Source organism: Canis lupus, chromosome 1, assembly GCF_011100685.1.
Source record: "Canis lupus familiaris isolate Mischka breed German Shepherd chromosome 1, alternate assembly UU_Cfam_GSD_1.0, whole genome shotgun sequence".
Classification (NCBI taxonomy): Eukaryota; Metazoa; Chordata; class Mammalia; order Carnivora; family Canidae; genus Canis; species Canis lupus.
The window spans coordinates 97,264,333-97,279,783 of record NC_049222.1 but is presented as its reverse complement, the minus strand read 5'-3'; positions in this window follow the sequence as shown (position 1 = coordinate 97,279,783).

Here is a 15,451-nt window from a genome sequence, read left to right as displayed (position 1 = left end):
ATTCGATGGTGTCAGCACCTTTCTTAGAGTTTAGGAAGCAGGAACTCAGAGCTGCCTCTGCTCCTACTTCTGGGGCTGCTCCATGTTGCTCCTGAGCTCTCGATGCTGTACATATTTTAGGAGCTGTGGTGACACTTCCCACCTGAGAAAGATGCGGTCCTACTCAAGCTTCAAAGTCACACGACCAAAGTCTCAATTCAAGGGGACCAACGGCCTGAGAAAATTTTCTTGGAGGTAGACAAGGACCGTGGGGGAGTCACATTGACGATCAGCGTGGTTGTCCCTCCCAGCTCACCCTTACTTCCTCACTAAACATCTATAGCCTTCAAGATAAATGGGAGAAACAAAAGTGAACAAAGAGTAAAACTCAGGGGCACCCGGGGAAGAATCAGGCTGGGCTAGAGGCACTTGGGTGGAATCCTTGGTGAAGCAAGGCTGACTTTTATGTTTTTCCTGTCCACCTGCGGCCCAGGAGCTCAGCTCGGGTTCCAGGCGAGGCAGAGGAGGCTGAGAGGAGCCAAAGCGGGGGAGGATGCTGGTCCGGAAAGGGTGGTGGAGGCCCAGGACGGTGGCTCAGCCCTCCCACATCCTGATGCATTTGCTCTGGGACACATCAGGTGGACCCTGTGAAGTGTGAAGTCTGCTGACTTCGCGGCCCAGTGGTGAAGGAAATTGGTGTTTCTATGGCTGTTGTATACATGAGTGTGTCCCCTGCACACGAGGTGAGCGAGCTGACACTCTATGGGAGATGATGGACAGCACCTCGTGATTTATGGGATGCATTCTGTGATTGATAATACATGATTTTATTAGATAGGGTTGGCCAGGGAAACAGAACTGGTTGTTAATGATATAGAATAAGATGTGTGTGTGTGTGTGTGTGTGTGTGAACAGCTGTACACACAATGGAGACAAGACACAGTGGAGCCCCTGGGGACCCCGGGGGCCCCAAAGCACAAGCTGGGACCCAGAGGTTGTGGACATCCACGCTCACCTAGCTCAGCACTCTGACACACATAGGGGCAAATTGGTAAAATACAGGTTACTCATTCATAATGTAATCTGGGAGGCAAAAGGGAGCATTGGATATTTATGAGAAAAGGAGAGGTGCGATCAGGGCCATTTAAGAGGACGATTTTGCTTCATTCTGCAGGATTGATTCATCGGTAGGGTTCAGACTGGTTGATATTCTTGGAATAAAGGAAGAACCGAGCCCTTCTAACGATGCAGCTGTGGAACTGTCGGCGCCCGGACCGTCCAGTGAGCTGAGGCTTGTCCGTGTGAAGGCTGAGGAGGGATCCATTGGCATCCAGACAGAAAAACCGAGTCATGTCCAAGGGAAAAGTGAGTGATTGCAGATTTCTAGAGAGTATACAGGAAAACATGTGCAGCGGGCTTCAGCGCAAGGCCAGTAGGTGTGGGAATGAGGGCGCCATGGGGCCTTCCAACCAACCGGTATGTGGGGAAGAGCATCCACAAGGTTTTCTAGAAAACACTACCTGAACAGACAGTCTAGTCAGGAGCTCAATCCAAGTAACAAGGCCGCAGCGAGCAGTTGCAGGAGGGATGGCGGGGAGGCCAGCACAGGCCTCGGACTGCGGGCTCAGATTTCCCACCCGTCACGCGGTCAAGGCCACGCAGGTGGGTGGTGCAAAACCGTGCAATGGCCCGAATTGGGGAGATTAGGGATGCAGGGGAGGGGCGTGGGCTCAGACAGGAACTGGTGAGCTCAACCCTTGCTGAGGAAAGACAATAGGTATTGTCTACATCTTACAAAGCAAGGCAGGGTTTTCAGTAGACTGCTGAAAGTTATAAATGGGCCCACAGGCAAGAATAAAACCACCCCCCGAAACTTGAGGAAGCACACACAGACGTCGGACAATGTCGAATTATGTCGCACCCACATTTTCCTCTGGGGCGCCAAACTTTGTTGAAAAAGAAATGCGTGCAGCCGTTGAAGGTTGGAAGAGACTCGGAGCCACATTTGCATTTAAGCAGCTGGAAGTCAGACACGTGATCTGGTGGTGGGATACAGCGCGGGGGCATTCCTCGGTAGCTCTCAAACATAAGAATGCACACTTCCCTAATTCCACGGATTCCGTGAGTCAAGACACCCTGGGAGTATATCTGACTTGTGCAGATCCTCCGCCTCCTGAAATCATGTTCCACTGTGATAATGTTCCCTCCTTAATTATTTGAAAAACTAAAATTCTGGAACCATAAAAGTGTCCATCTCTATGGGAGCAGTTAAACAAACTGTTGTAAGCATGAGATGAATTTGAGGCCACTTTTAAAATAAAAGAAAGGTGTAGATCTGTGTGTACTGATATTGATGATGCATTATTAATTATAATGGCGAGTCGAGTATGGATCCTACATAAACGTCGCTATTAAATTGCGTGAAGGATGTGCATACATAAGATTTTGCACCAGCATGTATTTTACAAAAAGACACAAGAAAATGTTAATGCTTTGTTTACTTAAAAGGACAGGACAATTTAGTATTTCAGGTTATAATATTCTGTGCCTTCTGAATTTTTGAAAATTGGAGTGTACTACTTTTGTTTTTGTTTTTTATTTAATCTCTCCCACCTTTTTAAATTGAAGTATAGTTGACATGCGATGTTGTGTCAGTGTCAGATGTGCAGCACAGTGATTCGGCAAGTCTATGCATTCCTTATGTGGTACTCCCTGCAAGTGTGGCCACCACCTGTCACTGTACAACCCATGACAATACCACCGACTGTACTCCCCACTGCATGCCTTTCATTCCATTTCACTCTGCAACTGGGAGCCTAGACCTCCTGCTCCCCTTCCCCCACTTTGCCCATCCACTCACCCATTGCCCTCTAGCAACCGCCAGTTTGTTCTCTGTATTTATAAGACTGATTCTGCTTTGTTTATTCATTTGTTATGTTTTTTAAATTTTTTAAAAAAAATTACTCTTTTTTTTTTTAAAGATTTCATTTATTTATTCATGAGAGACACACAGAGAGAGGCAGAGACACAGGCAGAGGGAGAAGCAGGCTCCATGTGGGGATCCCAATGCGGGACTTGATCCCAGGACCCCGGGATCACGCCCTAAGTTGAAGGCAGATGCTCAACCACTAGCCACCCAGGTGCTCCGTAAGTGAAATCACATGGTATTTGTCTTTTTCTATCTGACCTACTTTGCTTAGCATTATATCCTCTGTGTCCATCCATGTTGTTGCAAATGGCAAGATTTCAATTTTTTTTTATGGCTGAGCAGTATTTCATATCTCTATTGTCTCTCTCTCAATCAATCATCTTGTCTGCCCCCGCATGACAGACTGCCCATGCAGTTCTATAAATCTCTTCTGCCAAAGAGCACTAACTCTGAGTATCCTTCAAGAACATCCGTCTCATCCATTTCAATGCTTGCCTGGGAATTCCAATATGGTGGTAGGAAGATAAATTCTTGGAAAATCAGAAATCCTTCCTGAAAGATTGGTGAACAGTGATTTTGAAATGGCTTCCCAGGGCAGAGTGGAGCCAGGTGCTGGCACCAGGTGAGGTTCTTCACATGGAGAGCTGGTCAGAGCCAAGCTGAAACCCTGCTACGTGTGGTGTCCCGCTGCCAGGTGTGGACTCCAGAGAAGCCCCCTTCCTGCTGCTCTCCTGGCGTTTCTCTTCTTTGTGTCCACTAACTGCTAACCCACGGGTAGGAAATCCTTTCTCTGAGCCTGCCTGCCCCTGGGTGACTGGACAAGGAGGAGACCAACTCTGAAGGCACCGATGTTACTGCTTTGAGAACAAACCTGAGCTGCCCTGTCACCTCTGTTGGCTGTGACATAACTGACCATGTAGCCCACAGTGTAGGACGTGTGGCCATTCCTTCTGTCAGCCTGAGATGGTCAGAGGACTGACCCCACCTCAGGGCTGAGGTGTCCGAGAGGAACCTGACAGGTCCCACTTCTAGCAAGCCTGCCCTGCATGAGTACGTGTCACAGCCGGGGGCCCTGGCCACAAGCCTGCTCTTCCCCACAAATGTGGTCCTATCTCCTCTCAGGGACCTGAGGGGTCAGCAGTGGGCCAGGTCACAGTTCAGCAGGTCATAGCAGGTCACGGTTCCTACTGGGTCACCCAGCCACTCTTACTAGTTCCTGTTTTTATTTATTTATTTATTTTTTATCTTTGTGGCATCTAGCTCTGGAAATAAGGGCTCTTCTCAGGTCACTGACTCTCGCTTCACATTCTGCTGGGCAGGAAGACTGAGGGTTATGACTGGGAGTCAGGAGGACCCTGGGGCCTGAGAGAAGAGGCGTAGATTCCTCCCTCCCGGAGCCCTGCATCCCGATGGAGAGAAGGCGAGGGAAGAATGGGGCTCCACATCCTCGCTGGAGACTTCTAGGGCCACCCCAGCTCCCCTGAGCTCACTTCCTGCACCCCCCCACTGAGGACTTGCAGACATGGATGGGGGGCCCCAGGGTAACCGTTTTCTTCAGTTGTTTCTTTATCACTTGTGCTCATGCTGATCTGTGTGTGTTTTCTCTTGCTCTGTTTCCTGGTTCCCCTGAAGGTCCCTTCTGTATAATTGTTTCCGAATGTTGGTCTGGCCTCTCTTGCCACCGTAAACCTTCACGGTGCTGATGTCGGTGAGGATGTGACTGCCAAGGGGCCTGGGGTCGCCCCTCAACCCAGAGAGGCCGAGTTCGCCTTCGGTTCCATAGCCACTTGAGACCCTGCTGCCTGCCCACTTTTCCCTGGCTGCAAGGGATCATGTGGGAAGTGTGGGTCTGAATAAAGTGGGAGGACACTGACAGCAATCTCATAAATTCCTCAAAGAAAACACTAGATTGGACGGGACATGGTGTATTCTGGGGTGGAGGAGGGATTTGCTGCTGGCTCAATGGGTTCACTGCTGAGGAATGCCCCGGGATCAGTGGGGGCCCTGAAAGATTATTTCTCTCTGGGGCACCTGGGGGCTCTGTCGGTTAAGCATCTGACTCTTGATTTCAGCTCAGATCATGATCTCAGGGTCATGGAATCAAGCCCGTGTCAGGTTCAGCATGGAGTCAGCTTGAGATTCTCTCTCTGCCTCCCTCTCTCTGATCTCTCTCTCTAAAAAAATTAAAGTTTGTTTGTCTCTGTGTGAAGCTATATGCTCCGTCGTCTTGAGCACCTGCCTCCAAGGGCCTGCGATGAGTAGAGTGGGGTCCTGAAAGCACCCTGCTCACGTTCCAGAATGCAGGGGAGGCTGGGACGTGGTCTGGCTATGTGCACAAAGAAGGAAATGAGCCCAATATGGATCAGAAGCCATGGACATAAAGTCTGGCTCTGCTGGTCACTTCACGTCCCCAGGTGTGATTTCTAGGGCTGCCGAGTGTGGAGGGCTGGGCAGGAGAGCCCGGGGGTCCCTCCTGGCTCCTATGGCCGCAAGCATGCATTCCTGTGGGGTAGGACTGTTCTTCAAAAGTCTGCTAATTTTCCGTGCCCAGAAGAGGCTCCCCGATCCAGCCTGGCGTTCAGGCAGAGCCCACATGTGCTCCAGCAGGTGGGGACCATTTCAGAACAGCACCTTGTCCCTCGTGATGAAACATCTGGAAAGGGCTGCTTGTCAGGTCGGCTGCACAGCACCTGCCGACCCGCGTGGCCGTCGGATCCTTTGTGAATCTGCAAGCCTCTCGCCTTTGCCGGCTCCTTCTTATACGTTTGTAGGAGTGTGTGGACTGTGCCGCCAACTTTGTCTCTGTTTAGCGCATAAGGAGGATAGCTTCCGGTCCAGCTTTAAAAAAAAAAAATTTTTTTTATTGCATTTTCAGTGTCAGAACTATTAACATTTTAGGTTATTTTACTTATTTAAATCTGTGGACATTTAAGCCAGAAAGATGGTGCGTTTGTTTAGCGCGTGGCTTCTGGGTGTCCCCCTCTGTGCAGGAAGGCTCTCTTCCTGTTTATTTCTTGAACGTTGCTTCGTTAGCTTTCCGTTGCACTGTCCCGTCTCTCGGTGATGCCTGTGTGGCCAACACAAGGACAGTTCGCTGCCGGGGATGGGGGGTGGGGATGCATGCACCCTCAGGGTTGCTCTGCTGCAAAGCCGCACCCCACCCGCCCCAGGCGGGGAGGGGGCCCAGTTAGGGTGTGTGTGACCTCACTCTTTTTGAATTTTCTTTCCACCAAGCCCTGTCCCTGGGTGTGGTGGCTCCCCGCCCTGCTATGATCCTCCAGGCTCTGCAGAAGTAAAAGAATTCATGCACCAGATTCCTGTATGAAGGCACTTTGGAAACTCCATGGGCTGTGTTTTGGGAAAGTGTTTCTGCTTTTTTTCCTATGTAAGGGGAGAAAAGCCAAGATGATTAATCCGGGCGAGGCCTCACATAATCTGGAGATTAATTCTTCCAAATTTCTCTTCTGTTCGGCGGGAGTGTGGCCCTGGTGAAGGCATGACTGCAAGCCTGACCCGTGCAGCACCCAGCCGCGTGGGTGGCCAGCCTCAGAGAAGGGCCCTCCCCAGAGCACTCGCCCGCCTGGGCCGCCCCCTGCCCCACCAGGGGCTCTACTCCCATCCGCAGAGATGATTTTGCCAGATTTCATCAGTGCTTACCTTTTAGGGTCAAATGCAATGGAGGTAGGAAAACTTCATTATTATGCATTATTTTCGGCTTGGAAAACAATGAGAAGGTCAATATTGTAGATTTTTAAAATGAGAATATCCTGTGACATTGCTAAAACATGCTGGCCCTTGAGGTGACCCTACAGCAGGCCCGCAGGGTGGCTCCCACACACCCCGAGCAGTATCGCTTACACCCAGCGTGATCTGTGCAGAGCACTCGCTACGTCAAGGTTTCCTTATGGGCTCTTCCCCACCAGACACTGTACTTCGAGGTAGGCTTGGAGGAGTAAGTCAGCGTAGGTCGTCTAATGCGGGGAGCCCAGCGCTGGCAGGTCCCCTGCCCATCCCTCCACCCCAAGCAGGGGGAGTGAGGGCCTGGCCTGCCACCCCTAGTTAGCCCCGCTCCCCACGCCTGTTGGCCTCCTCCTGTTCCGTGGGCTCTCCAAGACCGCAGCCGCTCGGCCTGCAGAACCTTCCAGGCAGGGGTGTGCTTCCCACGTGTCTGCAGGGCAGGCTTCTCTCTGCAGTGCTGCTTCTCAGAGACCTTTCCTGGGAGGTAATCCCACAGAGCCTCGGGTCTCCCTCACGCCCATGATGCCCACATGCCTCCCGGTCGCCTTGTGGCCCCTTCTGCACCCACCCTGCACCCTGGTCCCGGCGCTGGGTGCACGGTCCCCACATCTCAGGGAACGAGAGGATGGGGGGAAGCCTGCCTTCAGTCCCCTTCACTGGGGACTGTACTCCCCAGTGATGCCGTGGAGATTCGGATGGTAGCAGGAGGGGGCACGGGGCCCTCACCTCCACACTCCTCTCTGGAATCCCACAGCTAGTTCTACAACTGTCCCTCTAGACACTTGGCTGGCGAGGTCCTTCAGTCTCCTGGGTCCCTTGTCTTACTCTTTGATGGCCCTCCCCCTGGCAGATGCCTCCCATGCCAGCCTGAGGCCCTCCCTTTGCCCATGCCAGTCCCCCGGGGTCACACCCACCTACCCCATCCCTGTGCCCGTCCCTGGAGGGCCGAGTTCACCAGCAGAAGGAAGCATACTTCCACAGTGATCCCAGCTCCAGCACTGACCTGCTGTGGGTGCGCGAGCAGGGGAGCACTCGGCCTCCACTCTCAGTTCTCTTGGCACCGAGCCTGACTGGTGAGCAGCTGGAGAAAACTGGACCATACTCTTTGTGCATATAACAAGCCTTTAACATGAAATCAAATTCCATTTTACCAAGAGTTTTACATTCCATTTTACAAGCTCGACACGTGTATGCACTGAGATAGAATAACGAAGTGTATGAATGGGGTGGTCAGCATCACAGAAGGATGCTGTGATGATGAGGATGCTCATCATTCAGAGGCTGGACTCCAACTCACCTTAGGTTTTCAAGCTCAGAAGTGTGCGTAAGTAATCTGTCCATTCATTATTCACAGATGTGTACGTGTGTAATAAAGGTCAGCAAAGAAAAGCAAGAGGATGACGACAACCCTGAACATTTGGGAAATAAAATGGAGAGAGACACGGCCAGGGGGTTTGGGCAGGTGGCCGTGAGTGGACGGGTGGGGCCAGATGTTCGCTGGATACGTCCTGGGGCACAAGACGTCTCCCCGACGCAGGAGCCCACACTGGCTGCAGGTTAGACAGCAGCGGGTCTGCGGTCCACATCGCGGTTGGTCTGGCTCCCAAGCTCATGGTCTCCTCCCTTTGGGCACCAGGGACAAGCTGTCAGCAGAGCCACGCATGGGGATGAGCTGGGAAGGCAGAGTGAAGAGTGAGAGGAGATGGGGCGGAGAAGGTAGGAGGGATGGGCACCACAGGAGGAGGCAGAGGAGACGCAGGAGGAGACCTGGGGGTGCCATCCAAGAGGCCCCCGTGGGGCTGTGGGGAATGGTGTCACTTGGAGCAGAGAGCACAGGAGCTCTGTATGGCCTGAATTGTGTCCCTCTAGAAACTGTAACCCCGATGTGACTGTATGTGGAGACAGGACCTTATAAAATGATTGGGGTCCTCAACATTATATGGATGGGGCCCTGACCCACTAGGACAGGTGTCTTGCAAGAGGCGGAGTGGGGGCCGGAGCTCCCTCCACCCCCAGTGGGAGCACACGGTCACAAGCCGACCGTCTTCCAGTCCAGAGGGGCCCTCGCCAGACCCAGAGCACGCTGGCCCCCAGATCGGGGACCGCCCCACCTCCAGGACCATCAGGAATAAGTGGCTGCTGTTTAAGCTGCCTGGCCTGTGGTGCCTGTGGCAGCTAAGCTGATTCCAGAAATGGGGAAGTCTCACTGGGGCGGAGGCCGAAGACAGCCTGTGATCTGACTTCCCACTGCCTGCCCTCCGTGGACTGATGAGGGGCAGCAGCAAGAAGGGAACCCGCCGGCGGCCACGGAAGCTGCCCTGCTGGTGGCCAGGCCGAGTGGCACCTTCACGGCCTCCTGGGTGCAGTGTCCCAGAAACAGCTCTCCCCAGCTGCAGTCTGCCCCACTTTGAGGGACGACTGCTATTCCACCATTTATTCTTCCGAGCATTTTCAGTACTTCCTGAGTGAAGAGAAATGAGGGGCCCGCCTGCCCCCCACCTCAGCCGACCTCGGTTCTGTGAGTCGTGGGTATTTGAGGACAGTGTCTTGAGAAGGCAGGGCAGGTGCGTAGGGTGGCCTTGGTGGGGAGGATGCTGGGGGAACAGATGTGTGTTTGCTTTCCTCCTGGAACAGCCTCGCTCAGAGTGGCCAAAGCAGAGGACCATGCAGTCGTGTCGATCTCATTCTCCGACCGTGTCCGTGGGCTTTACGTGCCCACAGGAAGGCCTCCGCGAGAGCAGAGCCTCAGGAAGCGGCCCCTCGCTGCCGGTCACGGGTACCGCCAGGCGGGTCGGTCAGCGGGTGTGCAGACCCAGGCAGCTCGGCCACGGGGCCAGGCGGGGAGGTGGCATCATTCAGAGGCTGGACGTATTTGCATCCTTTGCATTCTTACGTGAAAATGGTGTTTCGGGTGAGGTGGACAGTAACGTACATTTATTTCTGATTGGATCAGAAATCTTGCGAGCGTGGGGGACGGATAGAAGCCCCACATACTTTCACCTGGAATTCCGCTTTTAGAACTGAAAAGCGAATCTTTCCCTGCAAATTCGTGTTTCTGTTTTGGAAGGGCAATAGCAGAGTAGTAATATTTTATCTGCAAATAGTGAGCTTTACTTTGTTAGCTTGCTTTGCAAACACACTGCTGTTTTGAGGATGTTTGAACTGTTGTGCCCCTCCCCGCTTTACCTAGGATGTTTGCTAGTCCCTGAGTGTGATGTTCATGATCATGCACTTTGGGCCTTACAGGTGTAGGCACATTCTTAAAATGTAAAAAAATTTGAATGATCGTCAACAGGTTATTCAGGCTAATGACATTCTAGTCCGCTAATGCAGAATTCCTGGGGTTACATCCAAACCCATATGGTGACTAGGAAATGTCATTCACAGCATCCTTGGTGGGGTTATTTCATCCATAACACTGTTGACAATCTCGAGAAAGATGTCTGCCCTGACCAGACAGAACTAGAGAGACTTATAACTAGCAGCTATGGAGCATTTAGCTCTACAAACGCCAAGGGGACCTATGGTTAGGGGGAATGGACCTTCTCCATGTTCACGTCCTCCTTTCTTTCTCTGGCACCATGAAAGGAGGAAACTCTTACTGACTCATAGACACAAAGAGAGCAGGTGATCACCAGGTTCCCAGCTGAGAGTCCCTTGGTCCATCCTTCTAGAAGGCTCCATTAGAGGGACAGAGAGACAAAGGGCCAGCAGCAGGGTTGATTGAGCATCTGTATGGAGCCTCTGGCATGGCAGTCTCTTCTCTGACTCTCTGTGGCCAGTGACTGCATGGGGGCCACCACCCTCTGGAGGCAAGTATTCATTTCCTGAGGCTGTCGTGATGCGCCACCACAGAGTAGGTGGCTGGCAATAGCAGATGCATATGGTCGCTGGGGTTGGAAGCTGGAAGCCCGTGATCAGGGTGGTGGCAGGACCTGGTCCCTCTGCAGATGTTAAGTAAGGGTCTATCCCAGACCTCCCTCCAGCTTCTGGGAGCTCCTCCACTGGTGAGAAGATAACTCCAGTCTTCCCAGGGCATTGTCCCTATGTAGGTATTTGCACCCAATTTGTATAAGGTCACCAGTAACAACAGCGAGTGAGGGCCCTCCCTAGTACTCTCATCTTAGCTAATTACATCCTTAATGACCCTACCACCAAGTAGTTTCACCTTCTGAGGTACTAGGGTTTGAGTCTTCAACATATGAATTTTTTTGGAGGGTAGACACAGTTCAACCTATAACAAGGTAGAGAACATGCCTGCCGAAGAGCAGAGAATCCCCACCCACTTCAGGAAAAGCAGACCCAGCAAGGGTTGAAAAGACAGCATTAAGAGAACGTCCACCACTTTGGACCCTCAGCTCCTCCCCACTCTGACTGCCCAGGGACAGCAGCCAGGCCTGTCCACCCTCCCCAGGGAGAAAGCCAGCCATCCCCAGAGGGATCACCACCAGGTGCTGGGGTCAGGAGGTTTCTGGGTCGAGCTTGGTTCATGCAATCCTTGCATCAGTCCATAAGCCCTCACCCACCCTGCCTGCCCAAATTCCAGCCAGCACTTGAATGTCTCACTTAGAAATACAGACATCCAGGATCACAGACACTGGAGAGAAAGGCTCTACATAGAAGACAGACTTGAAGGAGCAAAAATAGAAAACAGGTATGCAGAAGAAACAATAACCAGGGAGCTAAAAAGAACAGAAAAACAAAAGTTTATATTCACAGAGATCAAACATGATTCTATGGGCAGAGGATTACAGATATTGGCCAAGAAGGAAGGTGGAATATAGATAGTTTCAGACATGAAAGCAATATCTATCTATTTATCCATCCATTAATTCATTATCTGTTGATCAATTAATTGATTGATCAGTCTGTCCATTCATCCATTATCTATCCATATCTATTAATTAATCTAATCTCTATCTATCCTTCACCTATCATCTACCTGTCTATCCATCAATCAATCCATTCACCTGCCTATCTATCCATCCGTCTCTCTATTTATCCAGCTGTTACTGATCCTCCATTTACCTATCTACTTCTCCCTGAGCTCTGTCTTTGAAAACTACTGGGTAAGACACTTCAATAAAACAAGACAGAAAGCTAGGTAAGATGGATATCTGGAAAAGGGCGCCCAAAACAGGGGAGAGAAGAGAAATAAAAAAGAGCTTTTTTGAATGCTTAAAAAAGTTCTGAGGTATTTAACAGATGTGTTAAAACTTTTGGAAATGCTACTAAGAAGTACATGGACCATGAAGCAAATAAAAACACAAGGCAATTTTTAACTTCTGGAAAAACCCATAAAGGCTATGTGAGAATGGAGGCTGTCCATCCATGTAGCGGAGAGCAATATATGCCCCGTGTGGATAATGTACACTCTGGCCTGTTGAGAGAAGGAGAGGTGGGCTCTAGGGTGCAGGTGTGAGGGAAGAGAACTGACGTCTCTCCTCCTTTAACAGAAAGTCAGTAAGATACGCTAAAATTTCAATTAATCAAGAGATAGGATGGTGTATTACACAAACATACAGAAATAAATGTCAGGCAAAAATCTTTATAGAGATTGAAAATATGTTCCTCTAAGAAGTAGGGAAGGTTTGGGAATGGAGCCCAAGACTTTTAAAATATAAGCTACTTAGAACTCTTTGATTTCACTATGTGGGTGTACTCTGCTAAAAATAGAAACAATTCTATAGTAGAAAGGCGAGTAGAAGAATGAGTACACACAGCACCCAGAGGCCTAGAAAAACTGAAAACTTTGCCAACAGGATTACTAGACAGCCTAGTAAGATGGGGTTTATGTTTATGCTGTTGGAGCTGGGAGGAAGCCCTTCTTGTCCTTGGGGCTGTCCCACCTGTCACCCTCTTTTGGAAATGCTTCCATGACTGGATGCTTACGATGCTAATGCCTTGCCCTGCTCATCCCTCAGGTAGGGGTAGGTACACTGCTCCCTGTGGGAGTGGGGGGTCAGAAGGCTCTGAAGCCCTGTCAATTGTGGGAAGGAAACACTAGTCCTTTGTTTTTTGGATAAAGCTGCCATTCACCACCCAGGAGAATCATGCATAGTGGGCTGTTATAACATCCTTTTCTGTACCTCTTGAGAGCCTCTCCAACCTCCCTCATCACTACTCCCCCATTTGCTGGTCTATACCTCATCCTACACTTGCTGCTCTGATCTGTGGGATGGCTGTCTTCTCCCTCAGTATCCTCACTCACAGCATCCTCTGACTGTTCTCCCCATGGAGGAGATACAATGCGGGGTCAGGGAGAGGGATCACAGCTCTCACCCACTGTCCCCTCCCAAGTTTGCCTTAGGAAGTAGGGTGACCAGTGACACACAAAGGGGCAAAAGAGCAAATGGAACATGAATGCCAGTGCTGGTTTATCAGAGTGGCAGGACCAGAGATACAGGACCAGGATGGAGACCAGGCAGGGTACGAGCAGGGTTTGTGGCTGACCAGGGGGGCAGCCAGGAGGGGATCCTGACTCCTCTTCTACCCACAATGAGTGCATTTCATGCGATTTCTGTGTTCTGACTCCTTCGGGGTTTGGGAGTTCTGGAACCTGGCCACTTCCCCTCACTCTCCGAGATGACTAACAGGGACACACTGTTCTTACCCGGATACAGCAGCAGCTGAGGGAGGGAAGGGAAATGGCAGGCCCTTGGAATGACAGAAAATAAGTGACATTTAGATGCTTGTGCAAAGATCACATCATATCAATGAAGTAAAATCCCAGGCCTTTGCTACAGTCAACATTTTTTTTAAAAAAATCCAAGCCCATTTTGAAGTATTAATACAGCAAAACATTTTTTGAGGCCCACAGGAGACTAAGGAGGCTGGTTGCTCCAGCGAGTTCATGCAAAGTGCATTAGGGCATGTGTCCCAGGACGGGAACTGGTGGAGGGCATGGGCAGGCCCCTGACCACACAGTCCCAGAGCCTCCCTGGGGAATAGTGTTGTGGGCAGCTCTGTGTTGATGCTCACCCCCCCCAGACCTCTGGCTTGGGTGAAGTGGGGACAGCTCTGGGCCAACTCCAGTCAGCCGAGTTTGAACAGAGACTCAGTGACATGCAAGTACTGGCCACAGAGAACCAGATCGAGAGAGAGGAGCCAGACATCAGGAAGCCACCACCTCAAACAGCCTGAGGTTGAAGAAGCTGGCTTTGGGAATGAGTGGAACAGAGTGAGCATGGAAAATGTGGAGTATGCCTACCATGGAGGGCAGTTTCCAGATAATCCAAATGATCCCCAGTGTCCCCTCTTGTTCCCTCCAATGACAGGTGAAAGTCTGTGCCAGGAGGATACAGTGTAAAAAGCCAAGCCCCAGGCATCCCATGCATGAAGAGCACTCATACACTTGGAAATCAAACTGGGGAAGAGGGGGCCATGCAGGAAGGGTGCTCAGAGACCTGGAGCTTACATTGGGAAGATCGGGGAACCAGAGAGTCAAGAGATCACCAATCACACCTCTCAAACGCTGGCCTAGGTGGCCATGGAAGACCTCACAGGAACTGTGGGCAGGTGTACAAGGGGGCTGTCAGGTAGGAGACTGCAGCTTCCTCTACGAAGCTTCCATGGCTGGACAGTAGATGCTTGTGGTTGCTGGCTGCACAGCAAAAGAAGGCAAGAACCCGTGCATCTGTCCTCAGGAGACACTGGCTGCCTCCAGCTCCCCAGACTCAGGCCAAGGCACACTGTTAGCCAGCTCAGTCCCCAAGCCATATGGACAAAGGGGTGTGGGACCCAGGCTTGAGCTTAATCAAGCTGAGCATGGAGCAGTGTAGCATCAAGGTGCTCAGTGAAGAGGCTGGGACTGTACCCACCTTTTTTTATGAGCCATCTGGTCTTCCTGCCTCATGCTACCATCCCAGACTGGGGGCTCACCAGAGGTTTCAGCTTGCACAATGGGCAAGGCTAAGTTTGAATGATGGCTTCCCTCTTCTTGTCCTTGATCACTGTGCCAGGTAGCCTGTCATTCTTGATTATCCCTCTGGGCTGCCCTCAAGAGAGTGAAGTGAAGGCGACAGGTGCTCTTCTCCCTTGGTGTCCTCTGCTAGAGAGCACCAGGGCTGTGTAGATGCTTCTGAAGAGGCGTTAAAGTGACCGTTGCATCGGAGGGTCACCAGAGCAAAACCCAAAGGCTCTGAAAAATGCCCTCCAAACGCAAACTCAACCAAAGAAGAAAGCTGCCTCAGTGCCAGATCCTGCCCTGCAGGGACATTTGCCAACCCTATTCACTCATGGGTGAGGGTCCCAGCTTGACAGGGCCAGCTGCGGAGTGTGCAAGGCTGGGGCAGGGCTGGATCCTTGCTGGCTAGGGGGGATGGTCTGGGAAAGAGAAGCAGAGGTTGCTGTGCACTCCAGCCTTACAGTTAGGGGTAATTTGTTATACTGGCGAGGTCAATAGGTGAGCTTTGATCACAGGCAAAGGCTCCGAGATTGTTGTCTACAAAAGCGATTGATTCATTACATCCAGGTCTCAGATGCTAGCAGGGGTCAACCTGAGCAGGGGCGGCAAAGGCAGGAGGTTTGCTTTAGCACCTAAGTCCCTGCTCAGCCTTCCTTTGCTTTTTTGTGCACATGTGTGACTCCTATGATGCTCCCTCCGAGACATGCCCTCTCTGAGTTCCCATGAATTTGCAATGTTTACTTGAGTCATGATGATGTTAATTCATTTGCCAGCACAGTATGTGGTTTTATGTCATCCTTGGGGACAAAAGAGCTGGAGGGGCCCCTGTGGGGCTCAGTGATTGAGCATCTGCTTTTGGCTCAATGCGTGATCCTGGGGTCCTGGGATCAAGTCCTGCA